The following is a 7500-nucleotide window of genomic DNA, read 5'->3' as shown; positions in this document are numbered from 1 at the left end:
ATGTGGACTGACACACCATGCTTCCCTAAACTGGAAACTATGACTCAATCAGATTTCTGAGAAAACAATCATTTCAACAAGATAAATAGCATCTGTTATAAAGTATATTCTTATTGATATTACTAATGGTCTTCCTAACATCTGTCTTGTGCCTGTAATATCAGGTCGAACAATGTAAAAAGGCAAAGGGAGAAGGAGAGAGAGAGCTCAAGAAAAGAGTGATAGAGAGAAAAAGGGTGAGAGTGAGAAATAGAGAGAGAGAGAGAAAGAGGGAGAGAAAAAGAGAGGGACAAAGATATAAAGTGGGTGTGAGAGAGAGAGAGCGAGAGAGCAGACTTACACAGACTGGAGGGGCCCCTGTGTGCAATCACTTTTATGGCCTAAGCAATGAAAACCATCTGCATCAAACACACTTGCTACTTTTGCTGAGACCACAATTAAAACACATACGCACACACTTATGCCACCCACACACACACACACACACACACACACACACACACACACACACACACACACACACACACACACACACACACACACACACACACACACACACACACACACACACACACACACACACACACATGCCTTCATGCTTAAAAAAACAAAAAGACTACCCCTGGAACCTCCTCCCATAGGTTGGTTTGACCTGGGCTTTGGCAGCACACACACAGAAAAATACACACACAAAACACCCGCCCATCTCTTTGGCATGTGGTGTGAATTATTCCTCACACACGCTTTGTATCGGCTCAATCAGAAGTGTGTGTGCGTGTCTGCGTGTGTGTGTGTGTTAGCCCTAGCCGATATGTCTGGAAACAATGAGGGACAATTTTGTCAAAATTACCATCCTTATTACCACTATATTAAAGAGGCATTTATGGCTTTCACAAACACTACTACCATGCAGAGGTGATGCCTGTCTCCTCTAACTCTCCTCACTCTCTCTCTGTGTGTGTGTGTGTGTGTGTGTGTGTGTGTGTGTGTGTGTGTGTGTGTGTGTGTGTGTGTCCTGCACTAGGTGATGACTGTCTATTCTCATATCCTAAAGTGAGAGCAGTTTGAGTCAAAATAGTACAAAAACAAATTCGATAAACTTTCATTTTGAACACTGTGATACTGGCAACCCTTCTTTGTTTGATGTAAAATGGGGCAGAATGCAATAGTTCACAACTTAGAAAGGAGCTCACTCTCCGTCCTGGCCGGACACCCCTTTTCCTCCTATCCCCTGCCTTTCTCTCTCTCTCTCTCTCTGACCCCAGAAAGCACTTGCATTGTAGAATAAACCCCCCTCTCTCTAACCCCTGTGGGTCTTGTGGGGCGCGCTGCACCTTTAAAAAATATGAGGGAGTCCTGAGAGGAAGGCCCAACAACAGAGTCTTTGTGCTGCCGCTGAGCACGCACACACACACACACACACACACACACACACACACACACACACACACACACACACACACACACACACACACACACACACACACACACACACACACACACACACACACACACACGCACACACGCACTCCACTGGTGTCAGACAGGTTTTATTAGAGGAGGGAGGGAGGGAGGGAGGGAGGGAGGGAGGGAGGGAGGGAGGGAGGGAGGGAGGGAGGGGAGGTCACAGCTCAGCTTGGAGACCTGAGTCTATCGTGTGTGTGTGTTCTTCTGACTTGTCAACGCCCCCCGTTAATCATCGCCCCTGACACAGATTTTAATAACAGTGCATTTTTTAATTCAGCAGGGTCACACACGCAAACACACACACACACACACACACACACACACACACACACACACACACACACACACACACACACACACACACACACACACACACAACCACACACACACACACACCAGAGGGACGTTTGTTCTCCCCTCTTAACACGCTTCACGAAAATGGCTGACAACTGTTTCTTTTCTTTGAGTGGGTCAAGAGAGGGGGAGAAAGGGGGAGAGGGAGGACGAGAGAGAGGGGGAGGGAGGACGAGAGAGAAGGGGAGAAAGGATGAGAGAGAGGGGAGGGAGGACGAGAGAGAGGGGGACGGAGGACGAGAGAGAGAGGGGGAGGAAGGACGAAAGGGGAGGGAGGACAAGAAAGAGGGGGAGGGAGGACGAGAGATGGGGGAGGAAGGACGAGAGATGGGGGAGGAAGGATGAGAGAGAGGGAAAGGAGGACGAGAGAGAGGGGGAGGGAGGACGAGAGAAAGGGGGAGAAAGGACGAGAGAGAGGGGAGGGGGGGGAGAGGGGAGGGAGTGGAGTGAGAGGGAGCGTGAGAGAGAGGGGGAGGAAGAGAGAGAGGGGGAGGGAGGACAAAGGGGAGGGGTTAGCTAAAGGGCCCATTAGAAGAAAAGGAGGGGGAATTAATTTAGTATATGCACATTGTGGCCCTGATGTATGAGTGAGTGAGTGAGTGAGTGAGTGTGTGTGTGTGTGTGTGTGTGTGTGTGTGTGTGTGTGTGTGTGTGTGTGTGTGTGTGTGTGTGTGTGCAGGCATGCGTGTACGTGTGTGTGTGTTTGTTCATGCACACAAGTGTGAAAGCACTTCTAAGAGAGTGGATTTCATTCCTCTACCCGTTACTCTCACGTAAGATAAAAAATATGCATCAACAAACAGAGCTCGGACAGACCTCTCCATGCATGCCTCTCCCAGGCTTTGTGCGTGTGTGTGTGTGTGTGCTTGGCTCAGGTTTCTAAAGCAAACAGGTCTGCTGTGATGAATCTGGTCTCTAATCCGGCTGTGTTTGGGCGAGACGGAGAGAGAGAACGTAGGAGTAGCGAAGAAATATAAACAGAGGCAGGGAGGGAGGGAGGCAGGGAGGGAGGGAGGCAGGGAGAGAGCGAGGGAGGGAGGCAGGGAGAGAGGGAGGGAGGGAGGGAGGCAGGGAGGGAGGGAGGGAGGGAGGCAGGGAGGGAGGGAGGCAAGGAGGGAAGCAGGGAGGGAGGCAGGGAGAGAGGGAGGCAGGGAGAGAGGGAGGCAGGGAGAGAGGGAGGCAGGGAGAGAGGGAGGCAGGGAGGGAGGGAGGCAGGGAGGGAGGCAGGGAGAGAGGGAGGCAGGGAGAGAGGGAGGCAGGGAGGGAGGCAGGGAGGGAGGGAGGGAGAGACAGGTGGGTACCATATGTTGTAGTAATTCATCAGGACAGACTGAGGTCCATTGTTGACAGCGAAAACAACCCAGTCTCCCTTGCCTCCACCTATCCTCCCCCTGCCCCCCACCCCCATCCATAGAAAAACAGCCCCATGGCTGGGCTGTCATTGGGATTGTCCGGAGAGAGGAGGGGGAGGGAGACTTCAGACCCACCCTGTCTCCCCCAAACTCCACCCCGTCTCCCGCAGTCCCTCCTTAACTCCTCTCCCCCATCCCACATCAGTCCACTACCTGGGTTCTCTTGCTCTCTCTCTGTTCCTCTGTTTACTCAGACTGAGTGCAGGACAGAGAAAAGAAGAGAGAGAAAAAAGTGGGCTGACATTGAAAAGATGTAACATGAGGCAGCAACCAGTGTGTCAGTCATCCCAGGGGTTTGGCAACATAACCATACCTGGGTTTACGCACGCGCACACGCACACACACACACACACACACACACACACACAGAGGGAGGGAGGGAGGCAGCGGGTTTGATTACTGAGGGGGTGACAGTTAGTGGGATTGCTTTATGACTTTGGGGCATATCTAAGTGAAGGCTTGGTTTCAGCCTCGGTCGCTTCTGATGTATCGCATGCATCACTGTCACTCATCACACAAACCATTCTCTCTCCCTTTCTCTCTCTTCTTCTCTCTCTCGTTCTCTCCACCACCCAACTCATGAAACATGCACCCAATTCTCACTTTGCGCCAATATGCCCTTCCTCAACATGAAAGCGGTCAATGTCAGCTTCTATCTCTGTGACTGCAGAGAGGCCTCTGTAAATTAGTCTAGCCAGCTATATAAACGTATAGTAATCACGGTTGAATTACCGACCCCATTGATTTTGTTAGTCACTCTAACTCAGATATCATATTCAAAACTGTAAATACCCCAAAAATCTATTAGGGCGCACAAAAGGCTACGGCTGCCTCTGACTGTAGCTGCTGAGACCACTCGTGATGAGTTCAGATTTCTGGTGGCCCCCACCCCCATCAAAGTTGCCCATCCCTGGTCTAGACTAAAACAGATACAGCCTAGACGTATACTAAACTAGATCAGCTACATCCCTGTGTAATAATGCTGGGATTCCTTGAATACAGCTGGTCACCAAATGAACTTGGGCATGTCTCTCTGTCTATAGTTAGGGGATCGGGGAACTGATTTGAGTACTAAGGAGGAATAAGGAAGGCTTGGAGGGGTCAGGGTTTTCTCATCTCTGGGTAAAGGGATAAGGGACACAAGGACTGAGGGGGGCGGTTTTGGGAGCAATCTCTCATTAAAGGCTGCTAAACGGGCTAACTTTACTATGACCGCCCTCCTATGCTCTCATTACTCCGGTAAAGGCTGCTAAACGGGCTAACTTTACCATGACCGCCCTCCTATGCTCTCATTACTCCGGTAAAGGCTGCTAAACGGGCTAACTTTACCATGACCGCCCTCCTATGCTCTCATTACTCCGGTAAAGGCTGCTAAACGGGCTAACTTTACTATGACCGCCCTCCTATGCTCTCATTACTCCGGTAAAGGCTGCTAAACGGGCTAACTTTACCATGACCGCCCTCCTATGCTCTCATTACTCCGGTAAAGGCTGCTAAACGGGCTAACTTTACCATGACCGCCCTCCTATGCTCTCATTACTCCGGTAAAGGCTGCTAAACGGGCTAACTTTACTATGACCGCCCTCCTATGCTCTCATTACTCCGGTAAAGGCTGCTAAACGGGCTAACTTTACTATGACCGCCCTCCTATGCTCTCATTACTCCGGTAAAGGCTGCTAAACGGGCTAACTTTACCATGACCGCCCTCCTATGCTCTCATTACTCCGGTAAAGGCTGCTAAACGGGCTAACTTTACTATGACCGCCCTCCTATGCTCTCATTACTCCGGTAAAGGCTGCTAAACGGGCTAACTTTACTATGACCGCCCTCTTATGCTCTCATTACTCCGGTAAAGCCTGCTAAACGGGCTAACTTTACTATGACCGCCCTCCTATGCTCTCATTACTACGGTAAAGGCTGCTAAACGGGCTAACTTTACTATGACCGCCCTCCTATGCTCTCATTACTCCGGTAAAGGCTGCTAAACGGGCTAACTTTACTATGACCGCCCTCCTATGCTCTCATTACTCCGGTAAAGCCTGCTAAACGGAGGCCAATTTCACAGTGGGTTACACATAAACTCCACTCTGACCAGAGTCCTTAGTTTCTTCATCTCTCTTTTCACCTCTTCCTCTCGTTCTGGTTTTAATTTGTCTCTTCCTGCCTTCTCCTCCAATCCCAGCTTCTCTCTCTCGCACATTTGTGTAGTTATTGCTCAGAACTAGTAGAGGCTAATCAGACAAAATCTATACCTATATAATAGGTGTACTAAAACTATAGCTCATAGCTTAAAATGGGCAGACTACCCTGAGCTGGAATTATCATGAGCCACCTTCAAAAACACCATCCAGCCGCGGTCCAAATCAGCGATTTAATGTAATGTTTCCATATAGAGGTGCGTTCGAGAGGTTTTAAACGGCTGTAGCAGGCCTCTCATGGCCCAACCTGCCCATTAAAGAACGCAAAGGCCGTGTTCAGAGCCAACGCAATAAAAAAGTCACAAACTCCAAAAGATCTTCAAAATATGCTGTAATGTTTGAAAACCCTTAGCGTTTTAATACTTTTTTTTCACATCCTATTTTTCACAAAAGACCTGTTCTGACTCCCGAGACCCTGCCGTGCTCCAGATGTGCGCTCCTCACCTCCAAGTCACACAAAACGTTTCTTGTTCAATGAGGAAACCACAGCGCACAGCGTCCGACTGCTATAATACTCAAATGTAGAAATTGAATCAAAAGAGTTGAAATATGATCATAAAAATGAGCTGACTGACAAAAAGTGTGTAGTTGTGTAGTCTACCTAGCCTAGGCAGCCAATAAATAGTTGCCGCTAGATCTGCACTATCATCTAGGATTGATGTGCATTCCCACCACCATTTTGGGATTTTGGAAAATGTAGGATGTTGCACATCGCGTTCAGCCAAGGGTGTGCAACATCCTATGTTGTCCGAAAATCAGAAAATTGTGGTAGAAAATTGTATTTTACTCAGACAGTACACTTCGGTTTTTAAGGGGGAGGGGCTCGCCAACCTAGTTAAAGAGGTAATGCCTTTGCAACCTGATTGGAGGATGCTTTATGTACGCGCCAGTCCACCGGGGACACATAGTGTATTACCGGGAACGCACAAGCGGCCACTATCAGCTGCCTAGGCTACAGCATACCAGAGAGGACACAACTCACCCAGCTGCCTAGGCTACAGCATACCAGAGAGGACACAACTCACCCAGCTGCCTAGGCTACAGTATACCAGAGAGGACACAACTCACCCAGCTGCCTAGGCTACAGCATACCAGAGAGGACACAACTCACCCAGCTGCCTAGGCTACAGCATACCAGAGAGGACACAACTCACCCAGCTGCCTAGGCTACAGCATACCAGAGAGGACACAACTCACCCAGCTGCCTAGGCTACAGCATACCAGAGAGGACACAACTCACCCAGCTGCCTAGGCTACAGCATACCAGAGAGGACACAACTCACCCAGCTGCCTAGGCTACAGCATACCAGAGAGGACACAACTCACCCAGCTGCCTAGGCTACAGCATACCAGAGAGGACACAACTCACCCAGCTGCTGATTGGGGTTTCCAAACATCCACATTTGATTTTGATTGTTCAGGTTCACCCAAAGAAATAGTCTTGGTAGTTTTGCTTATTAAAACAGTCAGTGTGTTTGGTCATTTTTACATGAACAGGGTCATTTCATAAAGGAGATCATTTAGAGAAGCGGGAGAAGCTCTCCAAGAGGTCTAAACCCTTTCAGGGATCAAATCCAAAGCTGCATCATATTTATTGGCTGAATGCCATGTCATTTATAAATATAAATATGGATATAGTATTAGCTCAAAACATTTTCAATCAGCAAAAATGACAAGTTAACCTTTAACTGCAGTGCGTTCAATTATTTGTTTGCATACCAATATCACACATTATATATATCACAGAAGACTGAACTATAACAAAACCGTTTGACTTTCGCCCCCTCAAAAAAAGAGGTGTATTAATTATGAAATGATGAAATATATTTGTTTTAAATAGCATCCCTAGTGTGTACATTCTGTAATACTGTTAACCCTGTATGGTACAGAAATGGTATGATGGTATGAAAATCTGGATACCGTCCAACCCTAATTGACGCACGCACACACACGCACGCACACGCACACACACACACACACACACACACACACACACAGGGTAGAGAGGGGGAAAAAGAAGGAATGATGGAAATTGAGGAATAGAAGAAAAGGGGAGAGAGAGGGAGAAG

General features: G+C 48.5%; 1 protein-coding gene across 11 annotated transcripts in view; it reads right to left on the bottom strand.

Annotated features, from left to right (window-relative positions):
• Positions 1-7500, bottom strand: part of LOC139413462 (forkhead box P4) — a 190873-nt gene that overhangs the window by 79370 nt on the left and 104003 nt on the right. The gene's annotated exons all lie outside the window — the stretch shown is intronic.

Source organism: Oncorhynchus clarkii, chromosome 7 (genome assembly GCF_045791955.1).
Source record: "Oncorhynchus clarkii lewisi isolate Uvic-CL-2024 chromosome 7, UVic_Ocla_1.0, whole genome shotgun sequence".
NCBI lineage: Eukaryota > Metazoa > Chordata > Actinopteri > Salmoniformes > Salmonidae > Oncorhynchus > Oncorhynchus clarkii.
The sequence above is the reverse complement of the archived record's forward strand: the minus strand, read 5'-3'. Positions and strand labels throughout refer to the sequence as shown.